Genomic DNA, 16458 nt, shown 5'->3' with positions numbered 1-16458 from the left:
CAGGCCTGCTTTCCTCACTCGCTATGCAACCTTGGGCAAGTCACTTCACTTTGCTGGGCCTCGGGGTCCCCGATGGAAGGTTGGGGGTCATAATAGCTGCCCTTCTGGGAGAGTGTAAAGAGAAAATGGTATAGTTGGTGGTAAGTGCTTTGAAGAAATGAAAGCTCTGTTCAGGAGCTGGGGATAATCATTTTAGATGAAGAAACTGAAGTCAATAGCCAATGATTGGCCCAAGTTCACAGAGTAGTTTTATAGCAGAACTGGGATCTGAGTCCGGCATCTCGGACTCTTCCCATGAGGTGCTGTTGCACCAGGTCTGTGTGGATATGTGGACACACACCACACCGATGTACTGACGTGTGTGTGCATGGGGGTGTATACGGATGCATGTGTACAGAAGGTATGTGACATGGTGGAAGAACATAGGACAGAAAACCTGCGTTCTAACTCCAGTTTTGACAATAGTCCTATGGCCTTGGATATATTACCCAACGTTTCTGGAACACAGTTTTCTAATCTGTAAAATTAGGACGGTGTGCTAAATGATCTTTGTGGTTCCTTCAGCTCTAGTCATGTATGTATGTGTATATAAATATGCTAATCTGTAGAAATGGGCCAATTTGAAAACTGGAGACAAGACCTGCCCAAGTGCATTCATTGTGTCAGAAACAGCGAATTCATAAACAAGTTCATAAAATCTTACTTTAAATTCAATGGTGGTATTTAATGTCATTGTTTTAAATTCACTATTTGGATAAAAGATTGGTGCCATTTTAAAAATTAAGTTCATAGCTTACAAGTGTTTGCTGTTAAAAACTTTTAATAAAATTCATTTGTTAAAGTCAGAAATTCAACTATTCTGTACTTGGGTAGGTCCCAACAGCCTATTTGCAAACAGGCTGGTTTTGTGTATGGGTCTTCGCATAGCGATATAAGTTAGCTGTTGGCTTGATCATGATAAATGTGAGCAGGCTACCTGGAGAACAGTCTGGAAAAGAAAGTTATAGTTCTCAAAACCTGGTGACATGACTTCATTAAGCTGTGTGCCATTTCCAGTGTGAAGACATTGTTTGCTGGCTACGATCTCTGACTTTTTGTGGCATATGAGGTGAAAAATGTTGTCAAAAAAGAATCTGGTGTTTAAAAAGAATCAAACTATGGTGGCATTAAATGTTCACTTTTCTCCTACTCAGAGTCATGAATTTCTCTATCCAGTTCATCCTTCTGAACAGAGGGGGAAACAATTCAAGGCCCGGGCGGATCCCTCTCACTAGAGCAACACCTTGGCTGAGGACTTGCTCCCAGGCCCCAGGGCCTTCCTAGGATGAGGCCTGTCTCTTCCCACTGTGGGGCTGGCCCCCAACAAGTTCAGAAGCTCGGGCGGGGGTGGGTGGATGTTGGGCTCAGTCCCAGAGCCCTGGCATTGTCCTGCATCCCTGAGAGTCACGGGGCTGGTGATCACACATGAAACGTGTCAAGAAGCTAGGTGTTGATGTGGTGATGGCTTTGTTGGACTGGTGACTCTCCCTCAGTCCGGTGCCTCTGGGGCTGGCACAAAGGCCTTCACGGTCACTGCGGATTGCTTGGGCCTGGACACACAGCCCCTTGTTACAACTGTGCTTGTCTCACCTGTAACTGGATACACTCAGGTAAGAAAGCAGAAACAGGTCAGAAACTGGAAGAAGGCCTAGGGTTCCCCACCCTCAAGGACAGTCTCTTTCCCTCCCCTGAAGATACTCCCTTGGGCAGCATGAGGCACTTCCCAAGATGCTGGTACCTCCTCCGTCCAATCAACGAGTGCTCCACAGTCCGAGAGACAGTGCAGCAGCCACTCTTAGCAAATCATACTCTTTATTCCTGGCACAGCCCTGCTCTGAATCCGTATCTCCTACTCTGCTGATCTGGCCTGGACACGCACAGCTTCAGCTACCCCTTTCTTTTGTCCCCAAATGCTAGACCAGACCCTCGTGGGCTCCCTTTGGGCCACTGTAGCAGAAGCCATGAGTTCTTAAGAAGCCAGGAGCCATAGGGTTTTCTAGACATAATGCCTTCAACATTAGAGCTGGTGGAGTGGCCACCTAACTCTGACCATCCCCTGGGAGAGGAGAGACCATAAAGGCGGCACCTAGAACTGCTTCTAACCCCTTGCTCTTCCCCCTCCCTCAGGGGAGGACTACCAAATATATGACCTTACTTGCATTTGTCTCCTAAACCATTAAACTCTCCAAATTGTTATTAACATAGCTGTTATGCTTTTCATCCTTTCCGTGCTGTCTTCTGGCCGCAGGGAGGACATAAACACTCTTGTCTACCAGGGCACCGTGGCACACCCCTCCAGACGTGGGGGCTGGAAGGACGTAAAAACCAAAGCAAGGTGACACCACCTTCCAGCTGCAGCAGCAGATTGGGCCATCCCTGCATCTGCGTGGAGGAAATGCCGCCCTGTCTCACTTAGGGCCTGTTGCATTGTCTGACGCTTCTGCACTCTCTTCTAGTTGAAGGCTTTGTTTCCAGAAAACCTTTATAAACATACAGAGCACTTGAGTGTAAACACATTGGCCTGGCAGCAGCCAATGCGCCCCAGCACCCATGGGTGTCTCTTGTTCTTCTATATCCCCAGCGTCTAGAACAGCGTCTGGAACATGGTACTCAAACAATACTAGTTGAATGCATGCATGAATGAATGAATGAATGAAAGGATCACCTTTGGAAGAAGAAGAGGAAACAGAAAAAACCTGGGCAGGAGTCTGCAGAAATGTCAGACTTCTTTAACAAAAGAACCAAAGGTCTGCATTGCAAATGCTCCGTTTGGGATTAAGTCCCTAATTCACAATGGACACCAGGCCCACACCAGGCAAACCCGTGCCCTTGCTTTGCCATACACACAGACTTGACTTCTCTATCACTGAGCAGCCTTGGCCTTCAAGCCTCCTAGAGATGGAAGAGTGGTGTTCAAGCACACGGATGCCTACTCACCATTTACAAAGTCATCACGGAACAAATCTTTAGCGAGCACTTGCTTTGTCTCACACACTGCTGGGGCTGATGAACAAAACAGACACCGGCCTCCGAGAACTCAGTAAGTTGACAACACCAGCTGGCAAACCAAAACCCTAGTACAAAGGGCAAACACAGCTCTCCTCAAAGTAGGCTGCAAGCTTCTTTTGCCAACCTCTGACCACACCACATGCCCTTTTCCTCTATTTGGGGCCTTGGGCCAGGCCTCACCTCCAGAAGAGTCTTCTTGGGTCCAAGGTTGGGAGGGCAAGGAGAAGGGGAGGAGGGAGAGAGAATAAGTATAGGTCACCCTGCAAGTCACTTTTTTTCTGCGATGGAAATTCACTCCCCATGGAGCCCCCCACCTGTCTGCTGGGCTTGGCCATCCCTAGTGCCACTCAGCTGGGTCCTCCAGCCCTTGCTCATAAGCCTTCTCCCTGCATTTGCCAAGAGTTGGAGAAGAATCCAGGAGGCCGAGGGGTTTAGGAGTGAGGGGTAGACTGTCCCCCCAAGCCACCTGACCTCTCCGTCAGGGGAAGTGACCTGGAGGGACCCAAGGAAGTTGCTCTGGGTACCTCCTGTGTGCTGGGTAAACAGTGTGTCATCTGTTTATTTTTCATTTGTAATTGTTAAATTACCCTTGTTCTGCCCGTCCTTTGGGCCCCTTCCCTCCGTAGCGGTCCCAGGTCCAGACGTGTATATTACACCACTTTGCCTGTGCTCAGAAGAAAAACTCAAAATAAAGGCTTTCCACCAGACCACAGAGCTCCACAAACCCCAAGTTCCCTGAAAAGCCAGCAAGAAAAAGGCCTTTTTTTTTTAAACTGGGCTTTTGAAAAGCTGGAAGTTGAAAATAAAAATTACCTTTAATCTCACTCCAGAGAACCACTGTCATAACAGACACACACAAACACCTTTACAACTTTTGGATAATCATAGACTTAACCCTTTTTTGGAATCTGCTTTCTTCCCCCTTAATAATTCTACCATACACATATATTTCCCCAGTCAAGAACATGTGCTCTTACAACTGATTTTAATGGCTGCAGAATATTCCATCGGGTAGATTGACCATCATTTTAGTACTACAATTCCCTGCTATTGGACCTTAACATTGTTTCCATTTTTTTGCTATGATAAATTACACTATAATAAACATGTTGAACATATAACTCTTTTTTGCCTCTCTGGCAAGTCCCTTAAGATAAATTCCTAGACGTGAAATAGCTGTAACAAGAGGAATAAAACATTACAAGTCGTTTTATACACATGGAGAGTGGCCATTTTTAATCATCCACCCAGAACAGTACTTCGAGGCCTCCCCTGATGGCCCCATTTACAGTCATCTCTTCCTCTCTAAACTCCTATTTCATTGATTCACTTATTTGTTCACTCCACAAATATATATCAAGGAGTTCCAAAGTGGGACAAGCTCTTGCTGTAAAATGCGCCAAGTTCTTACTATATTCCTTTGTATCTAATGTAGGACAGGTGTATCTGTCCCTAAATATTAAGCTCTGGAGGTGTAGCAGAGGCAAAACTTTACCTCGACCCTCTTAGGGTCTACTGCTGGGCCTTAGAATTAAATTGACATAAGACAGATTAACAGGAGAAAAGTAAACACATTTATTTAATATAAGCTTTAAGTGCCACGGGAGCCTTCATAAAAAAATGAAGACCCAAAGAAGTGGCAAAACCTAAATGCTTTTAAACTCTGCTGAAGAAAGAGAGGCAGCTGTGGAAACGGAACTAAAATATGTCAGGAGGCTAAAGGAAGATGAGTTATTTTAACAAGTCTGTTTGTACAGCTTTCTCTCAGCCTTGACTCCCTATCCCTGATGATAAGAACGTTTCTTTTCTCCTGGTATTGGGAGGGCATTTTTCATATGGGAGTTATATCTCCTGTTTTCAGGAAGAAAGGGGGAGATCAGAACATCCTTCTTGCATCTGCTGTTTTTCAACCAGCTTTAGCTCAAAATAATCCTCATGCTGAGCTGGCATGTTTTGGGCGGCAGGTTCTGCAACTCTTCCAAGAGTAGAAGATTTTTCTATGGCCCCAGGTGTCAACAACAGTGCTGGGCACAAAATAAGTGTTAGGATACAGAGGGTTTGGGTCATCACTCTCAGAAAGGAACTTTTATATACATTATAAATATACATGTTTTGGGAACACTTCCCTGAGAATTCCGACATATGTCTTCACTCTTAGCCAAGAAGTCATGAAGCCTGGGTGCTGGTTTGAGAACTGCGTCCCTCAGTCAACTTTGAGGGAGTCACAGAACATCTCTGGGCTCAGATTCCTTGTCTGTGTAGAAGGGAAGCCTCATCTGTGTGGCCTGGGTCCTTCAGGCTTGTTCTGACGATGAAAGGAGACACTATGCAGAAGGATGTCAGAATCTGCTACGTGCTCACCAGATGTAAGGTAGTACAGTGCTAGGCGTTTGTTCTAATAATTAGAACAAAGACCCTTCCGACAGCCTTCACTTCTCCCATTGGCCTCATTCAGCACTCGTCCATTCGTTTATAAATGTCAGTGGCCTCTATCTGTTAGACGCAGGCGGGCTGGCTGTTCCCCACTCCCTAAACTCTGCTCCCAGGTGGGATGATTGATGAAGGCCCAGGTGGTAGGATTCTGTTACACGTGTAACTTTCTTCCCGTGGCCGCGCCTGCTCTCCGTCCTCAGGCACTCGAAGGAGACCCCGATCGAGCGGGGCAGGCAGCTGGCTCCAAGAGCTGCCAGCCCTTCCCTGAGCAGAGGGCACACAGGACCAAGTGGAGCCCCAGGCCCAGGGCCTCGCACCAAACGGACAAGCCTGGGCTTGCTGGATGCAGATACCCACCTCAGGCCGTGATGGTCCAGCTTATGTTTTTCAAGTCGACCACACGTCTTCAATCTCTCTTATTTTACTGAGAGAAATAATTTCAAAATGCCTTAGTTATTAATTCACGAGCCTCCTGGTTTGATTCAGATAATGAGATTTAAAGTGCTTATTACGGGGGCTTCTTTGGTGCGGATCAGAGTCCTTCACGTGCTGACTACCCCTGCTGGATGGTGCCTCCAGACTTCGCTGCAGAAGCGAACTACCCCGGAGGTGTTCACTGCGTTCACTGAAGCTCCGGGGCACCGCTGTTCACACTGAACGCTTTAAAGTACTGGAGCAGCCCGGGAACAGCACGGTGCGCAGGCGCTGCGCCGGGGCGGCCGGGCCACTCTGCGCACGCGCCCGCTCCCCCAAGCGGAAAGGATAGGGCCCGGCGGGGCCGGCCGGGGGGGGTCGCTGCTGGGCCTTCGCTCTCGACTCTCCTGCGGCCGCAGCGCCACGGCTGACCCGGGTGCGGGTGGTGGTGGAGTCTGTCGAATACCAGTGCCCTGAGATCGCACTGTACTCGCACGTGCCTGTCAGAGGAGAGGCAACCCCACTCTCAAGGCCTGTGCGGCCGCGGAAGAATCCGACGGCTTGCAGAAGTGACGGGCATGTAGCGCCCGGGTCCCGGCTCAGCCTGGCGGAGGGCGGGGCGTCCTAGTCCAGCCCGCGGCTCCGATGCAAGGCGAGGAGGACGCTGTGGGGGCGATGCTCACCTCGGCGCACGCGCCAGGGATCGGCCGTCCTCCGTGTCCACCAGGGCGCGGAGCTCTTGGGGGCGGGGACCGCGCTGCCGCGAGCCCCGCGCTCTAGCGTCAGCCTCAGCGCACCCCACGTTACCCGGCAACCCACACCCGCCCGGGCGGTCCCGCTGCCCTCGGCCTGAGCAACTTCAGTGCTGGCTAATCAGACGACACCATTCTCGGGTTGCTGATCTTTATGGAAAGTTTTAACTGTGGAAGAGAAAGGAAAAGTCTTAGCTTTAGAAGCTAGGCCTGCCTTGAGGGAGTGGCAGACAGGTTGAGGGGCCTGGATTTCTAAGAAGTAGAGAGGAGGCCGAGGTAAGAAAGGTTCCAAGGCTGAGAGGAGACCCCGGTTTTACCTTCTCCACAGCCTCTCTCAGCCCCCGGAGTTTCCTTTTTGGACACCTGAAAAGCTGAACTGACTTTACCCGCCCTCTCGCGTCCCCCCTCCCGTCCCCCCCATTCCCGGGGAATGTTTTCATCCGTCCCGGTCCTTGTCCGTTTCACTCAGCATCACGTGCTTTTAAATAGGCAGGGGAGGCTGTGCTGTAAAATGGCCGAGTAAGCGCCTTAGACAACGGGCACTGCACCAGCCCGGAGAAGGGAGCGACTTGAACCCTCAGGCTTCTCACAGCTCTCATGAGGCCACTTAGTTTGTGTCCCACAGCAGCTGCGATCCTAAGTCACGGCAAAGGATTGGGGACTTTTCCGTTCAGGGGTTCTTGGGACGGAAGTATCGCCTTGTCCCTGATGGCACGTTTCAAGTCACTCAGGCACAGACAGGCCGAGGGGCTTGCTCCACGATGCACCTCTCTGCAGCCTCCTGAGCCATCTCAGGCTCCAGGCCAGTGACAGTTCCTCTACCGGCCCCAACTCATGATTTAAGCATGGTTCAGCCCCTCCATACTCCTGCAGGACCCACGGGGTGAATCCGCATCCTTTTTCGTATGTACAGACATCCTACTGGTTTCGTTTCTCTGGAGAACCCTAATACAGGCTGCCTCCCACCGTGACTGTGGAACTCATTTTTCTCTAATAAGAGGTCCCTTTGGGAGAGCTCAATAAGAAAAAAGAAAAACCCTCATTAGGACTGTCCACAGGAGCAGTGACTGCGTGAACCCTAATTACTGCCCTTGAATTAGTCTTTTCTAGTTGCAAAGGAAGAAGTCTCTAAGGTCCTTATTAAAACGTAGGAAATTTCTAAAGAATGGTAAATTGAGAATGCTTGAGTCTTTTTTTTTTTTTTTTCCTGCATCGACAGGAACATAACAGGTCCTGAGGGCTTCTGCACCCCAACCAGTTCAGCCCAGCACGGCTGCACCCAACACGTCCCTTGGAAGGGAAGAAGCGGTAAGTAGTAACTCGTGTATAGAGCACTTTATACTATACTAAGTGGTTTCATATTTATTAGTGCCTTTGATCTTCAGCACCACCCGCTTTGAGGTAAGTATTAGCTCGCCTCTTTGGACAAGGACAAGTCAGAAAGTGAGAGGCGAGGTGGGAAAAGCATGTGAAAATAACAGAAAGGAGGACCTGATTGTTAGTTCATTCATGCACTCATCGCACAAATATTTATTGGTTACCACAATGTGTCACATATGCTGGAAGCTGTAGAGACATCAGTGAATGACGTAGTCATGGTCCAAATCCTTATGGAGCTTAGAGTCTAGCACACATTTCTTCCACACCTTCCCCTGGCAAGGTACTGTTGGCGAAGTCCAAGTGTGAGACAACCCAGCTTAATGGAAGGCTTTCCAAGTCTGAAAGGTGCCCTCCTGTGAGCTTCCTTATCAGCTCTAGCTCACCTCTGCCACAGTGTTGCTCACTTTCCCTTCCGTGGCAGTTGCCTATTGAATCATCTTTCTCCCCCTATTGGCCTAGAACTCCCCAGGAGCAGGATCGTTCTCCACCCAGCCCAGCACAGTATCTGGCCCACAGTTCTTAAGGCATATTTATCCACTGATGACCTATTATAAGCCAAGCACTGTGTCAGTAGCTGAGGCTGCAGAAAAGGAAGAAACCCAGGCCCTTTCCTCTAGAGATTTGGAGTCTAGTGGGGAGAATGAGAAATAAAGAAGCAATTATGTTGCTGTGAAAAGATTTGAGGGGAATGAATAGATGCTCAAGCAGCACAGAGGAGGAAATGCTTGGAAAGATCGGGAAGAATGAGCAGACAGTTTCCAAGGGCATTGGGGGGAAGGCAAAAGGGCATTTGGCATAAAGTAGCATGAGCACAGGGACATGAGGGAGCAGACTGCCGGGAGCTTGGCTTGGCTGCAGGGTAGGAGGCTTCTGGTCAGCTGGAGGAAGATGAGGCTGGAAGCCCTGTCAAAGGCCACAGGCTGGCAAGCACAGGGGCAAATAGTGGGCAAGGGCACTTGGCACTGGTGGACAGGACTGAATCATTTTTGCCCTTTAACCTCATGGTAGGAAAAAAATGCCCCTCAGACATAAAAATCACAAAATGCTTGTGTTGGAAGCGAACTCAGAAGTTACTCATTTAGTCCAGTTGTCACTGGATGCAGAGGTGATTTACCCAAGGTCACAAAGCTTATGGTAGAGATAGGACACAAGAAGTCTCCTGGTCTTTTTCACAAACATCCTATACCCTCAGGCGATGCCTGCACTTTCATATTCTCAGGAAAAGCTTTCAACAGTCCCTTGTTTTTCTAAGATGCTAACCTCTCTAGCTCCATCAGAATCTTATTCTCATTTATAGAAAACTCTCAAGAACTGTCTAGTGTGTCAACAACTTATCTCAGATAATTAGGAAAAAAACCCTTTTTGTCCTGTACTTGCAACTTTTCTGGAATTTTGAGATTGTTTTTTAAAAATCCCAATAGGAGGAGCTTCAAGATGGTGGAAGAGTAAGACGTGGAGATCACCTTCCTCCCCACAAATATATCAGAAATACATCTACATGTGGAACAACTCCTTCAGCACACCTACTGAACGCTGGCAGAAGACCTCAGACCTCCCAAAAGGCAAGAAACTCCCCACGTACCTGGGTAGGGCAAACGAAAAAAGAAAAAACAGAGACAAAAGAATAGGGACGGGACCTGCACCAGTGGGAGGGAGCTGTGAAGGAGGAAAGGTTTCCACACACTAGGAAACCCCTTCACTGGCGGAGATGGGGGGTGGTTGGGGGGAAGCTTCGGAGCCACAGAGGAGAGCGCAGCAACAGGGGTGCGGAGGGCAAAGTGGAGAGATTCCCGCACAGAGGATCGGTGCCGACCAGCACTCACCAGCCCGAGAGGCTTGTCTGCTCACCCGCCGGGGCGGGCGGGGGCTGGGAGCTGAGACTCGGGCTTCGGAGGTCGGATCGCAGGGAGAGGACTGGGGTTGGCTGCGTGAACACAGCCTGAAGGGGGCTAGTGCACCATGGCTAGCCGGGAGGGAGTCCGGGGAAAGGTCTGGAGCTGCCGAAGAGACAAGAGACTTTTTCTTGCCTCTTTGTTTCCTGGTGCGCGAGGAGAGGGGATTAAGAGCGCCGCTTAAAGGAGCTCCAGAGACGGGCGCGAGCTGCGGCTATCAGCGTGGACCCCAGAGACTGGCATGAGACGCTAAGGCTGCTGCTGCTGCCACCAAGAAGCCTGTGTGCAAGCACAGGTCACTCTCCACACCTCCCCTCCTGGGAGCCTGTGCAGCCCGCCACTGCCAGGGTCCCGTGATCCAGGGACAACTTCCCTGGGAGAACACACGGCGCCTCAGGCTGTTGCAATGTTAGCTGGCCTCTGCTGCTGCAGGCTCGCCCAGCACTTCATACCCCTCCCTCCCACCAGCCTGAGTGAGCCAGAGCCCCCGCATCAGCTGCTACTTTAATCCCATCCTGTCTGAGAGAAGAACAGATGCCCTCAGGTGACTTACACGCAGAGGCGGGTCCAATCCAAAGCTGAAACCCAGGAGCTGTGCGAACAAAGAAAAGAAAGGGAAATCTCTCCCAGCACCTGCAGGAGCAGTGGATTAAATCTCCACAATCAACTTGACGTACGCTGCATCTGTGGAATACCTGAATAGGCAACGAATCATCCCAAATTGAGGAGGTGGACTTTGGGAGCAACGATATATATATATTTTTCCCTTTTTCTCTTTTTGTGAGTGTGTATGTGTATACTTCTGTGTGTGATTTTCTCTGTGTAGCTTTGCTTTTACCGTTTGTCATAGGGTTCTGTCCGTTTTGGTTTTTTTTAAATTTTTTTTAATAATTTTTTTTCTTTTTTCTTTTAATAACTTTATTTTATTTTATTTTATCTTCTTCTTTCTTTCTTTCTTTTTTTCTTTTTTTTTCCTCCCTTTTATTCTGAGCCGTGGGGATGACAGGGTCTTGATGCTCCAGCCAGTCGTCAGGGCTGTGCCTCTGAGGTGGGAGAGCCAAGTTCAGGACACTCGTCCACAACAGACCTCCCAGCTCCACGTAATATCAAATGGTGAAAATCTCCCAGAGATCTCCATCTCAACACCAAGACCCAGCTCCACTCAATGACCAGCAAGCTACAGTGCTGGACAACCTGTGCCAAACAACTAGCAAGACAGTAACACAACCCCCTCCATTAGCAGACAGGCTGCCTAAAATCATAATAAGGCCACAGACACCCCCAAACACACCACCAGACGTGGACCTGCCCACCAGAAAGACAAGATCCAGCCTCATCCACCGGAACACAGTCACTAGTCCCCTCCACCAGGAAGCCTACACAACCCACTGAACCAACCTTAGCCACTGGGGACCGACACCAAAAACAACGGGAACTATGAACCTGCAGCCTGCGAAAAGGAGACCCCAAACACAGTAAGTTAAGCAAAATGAGAAGACAGAGAAACACACAGCAGATGAAGGAGCAAGGCAAAACACCACCAGGCCTAACAAATGAAGAGGAAATAGGCAGTCTACCTGAAAAAGAATTCAGAATAATGATAGTAAAGATGATCCAAAATCTTGGAAACAGAATGGAGAAAATACAAGAAACGTTTAACAAGGACCTCAAAGAACTAAAGAGCAAACAAACAGTATGGACAACACAATCAATGAAATTAAAAATTCTCTAGAAGGAATCAATAACAGAATAACTGAGGCAGAAGAATGGATAAGTGACCTGGAAGATAAAATAGTGGAAATAACTACTGCAGAGCAGAATAAAGAAAAAAGAATGAAAAGAATTGAGGACAGTCTCAGAGACCTCTGGGACAACACTAAACACAACAACATTCGAATTATAGGGGTCCCAGAAGAAGAAGAGAAAAAGAAAGGGACTGAGAAAATATTTGAAGAGATTATGGTTGAAAACTTCCCTAATATGGGAAAGGAAATAGTTAATCAAGTCCAGAAAGTGCAGAGAGTCCCATACAGGATAAATCCAAGGAGAAACACTCCAAGACACATATTAATCAAACTATCAAAAATTAAATACAAAGAAAAAATATTAAAAGCAGCAAAGGAAACACAACAAATAACACACAAAGGAATCCCCATAAGGTTAACAGCTGATCTTTCAGCAGAAACTCTGCAAGCCAGAAGGGAGTGGCAGGATATATTTAAAGTGATGAAGGAGAAAAACCTACAACCAAGATTACTCTACCCAGCAAGGATCTCATTCAGATTTGATGGAGAAATTAAAACCTTTACAGACAACCAAAAGCTAAGAGAATTCAGCACCACCAAACCAGCTTTACAACAAATGCTAAAGGAACTTCTCTAGGCAGAAAACACAAGAGAAGGAAAAGACCTACAATAACAAACCCAAAACAATTAAGAAAATGGTAATAGGAACATACATATCGATAATTACCTTAAATATAAATGGATTAAATGCTCCCACCAAAAGAAATAGACTGGCTGAATGGATACAAAAACAAGACCCATATATATGCTGTCTACAAGAGACCCACTTCAGACCTAGAGACACATACAGACTGAAAGGGAGGGGATGGAAAAAGATATTCCATGCAAATGAAAATCAAAAGAAAGCTGGAGTAGCAACTCTCATATCAGACAAAATAGACTTTAAAACAAAGACTATTACAAGAGATGAAGAAGGACACTACATAATGATCAAGGGATCAATCCAAGAAGAAGATATAACAATTGTAAATATTTATGCACCCAACATATGAACACCTCAATACATAAGGCAAATACTAACAGCCATAAAAGAGGAAATCGACAGGAACACAATCATAGTATCAGACTTTAACACCCCACTTTCACCAATGGAGAGATCATCCAAAATGAAAATAAATAAGGAAACACAAGCTTTAAATGATAAATTAAACAAGATGGACTTAATTGATATTTATAGGACATTCCATCCAAAAACAACACATTGTTCTCAAGTGCTCATGGAACATTCTCTAGGATAGATCATATATTGGGTCACAAATCAAGCCTTGGTAAATTTAAGAAAATTGAAATCGTATCAAGTATCTTTTCCAACCATAATGCTATGAGACTAGATATCAATTACAGGAAAAAAATCTGTAAAAAATACAAACACATGGAGGCTAAACAATACACTACTTAATAACCAAGAGATCACTGAAGAGATCAAAGAAGAAATCAAAAAATACCTAGAAACAAATGGCAATGAACACACGACGACCCAAAACCTATGAGATGCAGCAAAAGCAGTTCTAAGAGGGAAGTTTATAGCAATACAATCCTACCTTAAGAAACAAGAAACATGTCAAATGAACAACCTAACCTTACACCTAAAGCATTTAGAGAAAGAAGAACAAAAAAACCCCCAAAGTTAGCAGAAGGAAAGAAATCATAAAGATCAGATCAGAAATAAATAAAAAAGAAATGAAGGAAACAATAGCAAAGATCAATAAAACTAAAAGCTGGTTCTTTGAGAAGATAAACAAAATTGATAAACCATTCCCCAGACTCATCAAGAAAAAAAGGGAGAAGACTCAAATCAATAGAATTAGAAATGAAAAAGGGGAAGTAACAACTGACACTGCAGAAATACAAAGGATCATGAGAGATTACTACAAGCAACTATATGCCAATAAAATGGACAACCTGGAAGAAATGGACACATTCTTAGACGTGCACAACATTCGGAGACTGAACCAGGAAGAAATAGAAAATATGAACAGACCAATCACAAGCAATGAAATTGAAACTGGTTAAAAATCTTCCAACAAACAAAAGCCCAGGACCAGATGGTTTCACAGGTGAATTCTATCAAACATTTAGAGAAGAGCTAACACCTATCCTTCTCAAACTCTTCCAAAATATAGCAGAGGGAGGAACACTCCCAAACTCATTCTACGAGGCCACCATCACCCTGATACCAAAACCAGACAAAGATGTCACAAAGAAAGAAAAGTAGAGGCCAGTATCACCGATGAACATAGATGCAAAAATCCTTAACAAAATACTAGCAAACAGAATCCAACAGCACATTAAAAGGATCATACACCATGATCAAGTGGGGTTTATCCCAGGAATGCAAGGATTCTTCAGTATACACAAATCAATCAATGTGATACACCATATTAACAAATTGAAGGAGAAAAACCATATGATCATCTCAATAGATGCAGAGATAGCTTTCGACAAAATTCAACACCCATTTATGATAAAAGCCCTGCAGAAAGTAGGCATAGAGGGAACTTTCCTCAACATAATAAAGGCCATATATGACAAACCCACAGCCAACATCGTCCTCGATGGTGAAAAATTGAAACCATTTGCACTAAGATCAGGAACAAGACAAGGTTGCCCACTCTCACCACTATTATTCAACATAGTTTGGAGGTTTTAGCCACAGCAGTCAGAGAAGAAAAAGAAATAAAAGGAATCCAAATCGGAAAAGAAGAAGTAAAGCTGTCACTGTTTGCAGATGACATGATACTATACATAGAGAATCCTAAAGATGCTACCAGAAAACTACTAGAGCTAATCAATGAATTTGGTAAAGTAGCAGGATACAAAATTAATGCACAGAAATCTGTTGCATTCCTGTACACTAATGATGAAAAATCAGAAAGTGAAATTAAGAAAACACTCCCATTTACTACTGCAACAAGAAGAATAAAATATCTAGGAATAAACCTACCTAAGGAGACAAAAGACCTGTATGCAGAAAACTATAAGACACTGATGAAAGAAATTAAAGATGATGCAAACAGATGGAGAGATATACCATGTTCTTGGATTGGAAGAATCAACATTGTGAAAATGACTATACTACCCAAAGCAATCTACAGATTCAATGCAATCCCTATCAAACTACCACTGGCATTTTTCACAGAAGTAGAACAAAAAATTTCATAATTTGTATGGAAACACAAAGGCCCCCGAATAGCCAAAGTAATCTTGAGAAAGAAAAACGGAGCTGGAGGAATCAGGCTCCCTGACTTCAGACTATACTACAAAGCTACAGTAATCAAGACAGTATGGTACTGGCACAAAAACAGAAATGTAGATCAATGGAACAGGATAGAAAGCCCAGAGATAAACCCACGCACATATGGTCACCTTATCTTTGATAAAGGAGGCAAGAATACACAGTGGAGAAAAGACAGCCTCTTCAATAAGTGGTGCTGGGGAAACTGGACAGCTATATGTAAAAGAATGAAATTAGAACACTCCCTAACACCATATACAAAAATAAACTCAAAATGGATTAAAAACCTAAATGTAAGGCCAGACACTATCAAACTCTTAGAGGAAAACATAGGCTGAACACTCTATGACATGAATCACAACAAGATCCTTTTTGACCCACCTCCTAGAGAAATGGAAATAAAAACAAAAATAAACAAATGGGACCTAATGAAACTTCAAAGCTTTTGCACAGCAAAGGAAACCATAAACAAGACAAAAAGACAGCCCTCAGAATGGGAGAAAATATTTGCAAATGAAGCAACTGACAAAGGATTAATCTGAAAAAATTACAAGCAGCTTATTCAGCTCAATATCAAAAATCAAACAACCCAATCCAAAAATGGGCAGAAGACCTAAATAGACATTTCTCCAATGAAGATATATAGATTGCCAACAAACACATGAAAGAATGCTCAACATCATTAATCATTAGAGAAATGCAAATCAAAACTACAATGAGATATCATCTCACACCGGTCAGAATGGCCATCATCAAAAAATCTACAAACAATAAGTGCTAGAGAGGGTGTGGAGAAAAAGGAACCCTCTTGCACTGTTGGTGGGAATGTAAGTTGATACAGCCACTATGGAGAACAGTATGGAGGTTCCTTAAAAAACTAAAAATAGAACTACCATACGACCCAGCAATCCCACTACTGGGCATATACCCTGAGAAAACCATAATTCAAAAAGAGTCATGTACCAAAATGTTCATTGCAGCTCTATTTACAATAGCCAGGACATGGAAGCAACCTAAGTGTCCATCAACAGATGAATGGATAAAGAAGATGTGGCACATATATGCAATGGAATGTTACTCAGCCATAAAAAGAAACGAAATTGAGTTATTTGTAGTGAGGTGGATGGACCTAAAGTCTGTCATACAGAGTAAAGTAAGTCAGACAGAGAAAAACAAATACCGTATGCTAACACATATATATGGAATGTAAAAAAAAAAGAAAAGGTCATGAAGAACCTAGGGGCAAGAGAGGAATAATGACACAGACCTACTAGAGAATAGACTTGAGGATACGGGGAGGGGGAATGGTAAGCTGGGACAAAGTGAGAGAGTGGCATGGACATATATACACTACCAAATGTAAAATAGATAGCTAGTGGGAAGCAGCCGCATAGCACAGGAAGATCAGCTCGGTGCTTTGTGACCACCTAGAGGGGTGGGAAGGAGGGAGATGCAAGAGGGAAGAGATATGGAGACATATGTATATATATAAGTGATTC

General features: G+C 45.4%; 1 long non-coding RNA gene across 1 annotated transcript; it reads left to right on the top strand.

The window, feature by feature from the left end:
* Positions 1-6728: 6728 nt before the first annotated feature.
* On the top strand, positions 6729-9500 carry LOC133087773 (uncharacterized). The gene is made up of 3 exons (XR_009700447.1): positions 6729-6923; positions 7867-7955; positions 9449-9500. It is a non-coding gene; the product is annotated as an uncharacterized LOC133087773 (long non-coding RNA).
* The last annotated feature ends 6958 nt before the right edge of the window (positions 9501-16458 follow it).

This window comes from Eubalaena glacialis, chromosome 3 (assembly GCF_028564815.1).
Source record: "Eubalaena glacialis isolate mEubGla1 chromosome 3, mEubGla1.1.hap2.+ XY, whole genome shotgun sequence".
Classification (NCBI taxonomy): Eukaryota; Metazoa; Chordata; class Mammalia; order Artiodactyla; family Balaenidae; genus Eubalaena; species Eubalaena glacialis.
This window is presented reverse-complemented; position numbering and strand designations above follow the sequence as displayed.